This window comes from Glycine max, chromosome 19 (assembly GCF_000004515.6).
Source record: "Glycine max cultivar Williams 82 chromosome 19, Glycine_max_v4.0, whole genome shotgun sequence".
Taxonomy (NCBI): domain Eukaryota; kingdom Viridiplantae; phylum Streptophyta; class Magnoliopsida; order Fabales; family Fabaceae; genus Glycine; species Glycine max.
Genome location: NC_038255.2, coordinates 1,415,144 through 1,418,571, shown reverse-complemented (window position 1 = coordinate 1,418,571; position 3,428 = coordinate 1,415,144). Strand labels below are relative to the sequence as shown.

At 34.3% G+C, this 3,428-nt stretch overlaps 1 pseudogene across 1 annotated transcript; it reads right to left on the bottom strand.

Moving 5' to 3' along the window:
• Positions 1-651: 651 nt before the first annotated feature.
• On the bottom strand, positions 652-3,428 carry LOC100788276 (cytochrome P450 82A4-like; annotated as a pseudogene). The gene is made up of 2 exons (XR_419718.3): positions 2,205-3,428; positions 652-1,426 (listed from the first exon to the last, which is right to left on the bottom strand). The product of XR_419718.3 is annotated as a cytochrome P450 82A4-like (transcript).

Genomic DNA, 3,428 nt, shown 5'->3' with positions numbered 1-3,428 from the left:
TAATTACTCGGAAAAAAAAGGGATAAGTATGATTGTAATTATCACTTTCACATACCAACATAACTGGGATTAGGACAGGTTTTGTTGGGCGGTGCATGTGGTCAAATGAATGAAGCATCCGGCATATACAAGGGGCAATTGATTGATACGTGTCAATATGAGCAGTGCAGAATTTGTGGTCAAATAGGTTGGCACAGTTTATCAGAAAAAAAAAAACATAGAGCTGTGAAGCTCAATTGTTAGGAACAACACAACTTCAATGGATTTTGGGCAGCTTGATTAATACCATTACATGTGGTTTGGAGACAGCTGCATCGAATGTTATAGTAAAGGCTTTTGGTGGAGGCGATTAGGGATAGTTAATTTTAATTAAAAGACCAAATTGATATACTACTTTTACATCTTTTAGAAATCAAACTAATATTTTTTTATCATTTAAGAATCAAGTAATATTATCAATCTTAAATTATTAGTCAACAATCGAAATAATGTTTACTTGTATTTATTACAATTTAAAATATTGATGTACAATTAAAGTCAGAAAAAGTTGATAATATTAAAAACATAAATTTGGTTTAATTAAAAAATTCCAAACTTCATTCAAATTCTATTATAGCCGAATAATCCTCAACAAAAATCTTTAGATCAGACTTTCCCTTAACAATCCATGGTAGAATTAAATGAGAGACAATTATACATAGTTTCGACATAATTTATCAGGCAAACCTGATTTAACTAAAAGAAGATCACATAGTTTAACAATGAATTTTCCACAAACCGCTAAGACAAGAATCACATGCTTTCATACATAACAACTAGAAGATAATCGTGGCTTAATTAAAATCTCAAGTGGAGTAGCTTTAGTATTGGTTAATCCAAAGGTTTCAGTCATATCAATAGGTTCATTTGATGGATTTAAGAATGAAAAAGAATGACAAAGACTGGCAAGAGTCAAATGAACCATTTGAAGGCTAAAGGATATTCCAGGGCACACTCTTCTACCACCACCAAATGGTAATAGCTCAAAATGATGTCCCCTAACATCAATGTCTTTATGGGTGGTTAGAAACCTTTCTGGTTTGAACTCTAATGGATTTGACCAAACACTAAGATCTGTGTGGATCTTCCAAAGATTTGTAATTAGACGAGTTCCTTTTTTGACATTGTAGCCACCTAAAGTGCAATCCTCTATGAATTCACGAGGTGCTGAAAGAGGACCTGCAGGGTATAATCTTAAAGTTTCTTTGACCACAGCTTGAAGGTATGTTAACTTACTTATATCAGACTCAGTTATACATCTTTCTTTTCCAACTTGAAAGTCAAGTTCTGCTATAACTTTTTCCAATACAATAGGATTTCTCAATATCAAACATACTGCCCATGTAAGAGTAGTAATATTTGTTTCAGTTCCTCCTGAAATTACTGACTGCAAATCAAAATATAAAAAAAAAATGTTAAACAAAAGTAGAATGTCGTATAAATGAGAGCTTAAATAAGTCAAAGCAAATGGATATGATATTTGCATGCTTAAGATCTTGTAGTTACACATCCTTCGAATCTCTAGTACATGTCTCTCTCAAAATAGACATTTCCAATAAATCATAAGTAAATTAATAAACTGTGAACTCATCTACTATAGTCGAACTAATTAAAATTTATTTAAATCATTCAATTGATACCCTTAATTAAACGTAAATGTGTTTCTATAAGTGGTTTCTCACTTTGTGAAAAACTTAAACCTGTTTCACTATATTCATATTTCATAGCCCAATATTCTAATCATAAAATTATTAGTCAGGCTAAGAAGAATCTTCGATTCTTTAATCTTTACTTTAGCAAAATCACAGCTTACTTCTACAACATCAATAATTGAAATTGAAGATTTTATATAGTTAGTCCCATTTAAAGTCATCTGTGCTAACAACCTAATTATAACGTACAGTATAATGCATATTTGGATTAAAATTTACAAACTATAGTTTGAGTTAAATTTAAATTTACAAAGGCTATTCAATTCTTCCTTTTATAAAACTGAGTAGTACGTAAGACAAAATTTTCATTCCAAGCACATCTTTGGTAGTAACCAAACATGTTACCTAAATGAATTTATTTTCCAAAAATGTATTCACCATTTAAAAGTACTTCTTCAATTCAACTGTTATTCTGTTAACCAAAGATGTTCATAGTCGGTCCAGTATACGTACCAGTAAAGTGGATTTGATGATGGTATCTGCATCTATCCCATCAATTGTTTTTCCATCAAACAAGGAAAGCATGACGTCCATGAAGTCTTGAATTCCATCAACGTTGTTCTCACCAAAAGCCCTATTTTGTTTGTGCTCCTCTAACCACTCACCAAAAATCTCATCCAAATCCTTGGCAGTTTCCTTCATGGCCTTCTCATAGCCACCAAAATCAAACCATCTCAAGAAAGGAATAGCATCTGCCACCGTGAACACCCCCATCAGACGCATGAACTCCTTCACAGCCTTCACACATCTCTGAGCCTTCTCATCATCCATAGTTCTAGCACCGAAAAGTCGCTTTCCGACGACCATTCGAAGAACCGTGTTGAATGTCAAATGAGAAAACCATTGTTTCAGCTCCACCAACGCATAGCCAGACTCATTATTCTTGTTGCTTGACCAAACATTGAAGAGCCCTTTGATCAAACTTTGAACTTCGGAGACACGAACATTCTCTAGTTGCTCTACTCGGCGATTGGAGAGGATTTCTAAGTTTACAATCTTTCTTAGTTCGCGCCAATAAGGACCATAGGGTGCAAACCCAAACATGGCTTGGTTGTAGCACATGAGTTCAATGGCCAGAAGCTTGGGGCGAGACGAAACGACGATGTCGTTTGTGGTGAAGCATTCCTTAGCAATTTCTCAGTTGCTGATTACCAAAACCTTTTTGACACCATTGTTGATGGTGAATATGGGTCCATACTTATCAGCCAAAGCATCCAAAACCTTATGGGGTGTCTCTGAACCACTCAATAGTGGTAGGTGACCAAGTATTGGCCATGCACCTGCAACTTTGGGAGCCTCTTTTTTACCTAATGCAAATTTGAAGGGATTATACAAAAACAAAAAGAAGAGGGTTAGAGAAAGAACTCCAGTGACAGTGGCATTTAGGTAATTTAGAGCAAACTCCATTTTGGAGAGAGAAGATTATATTGTTTATTGTAGGGGCTGCTTCTACAGAGATGTGTGTATCATCCTCAAATAGATTATTCATTGTTAAATAGACCATTCATTGTTGGATGGAGAAAGGAGTGTGATAATTTTGGATAGATGACTTTATTTTCTATTATTCAGCAAATGCGGAAAATTTTGACCCACTAAATTTTGTCCTGAAGATAAATTTTGACAGAAACGAGATTACTATATTAAATGAATGAAGAAAGGGCGGTGCTTCGGGTTTTT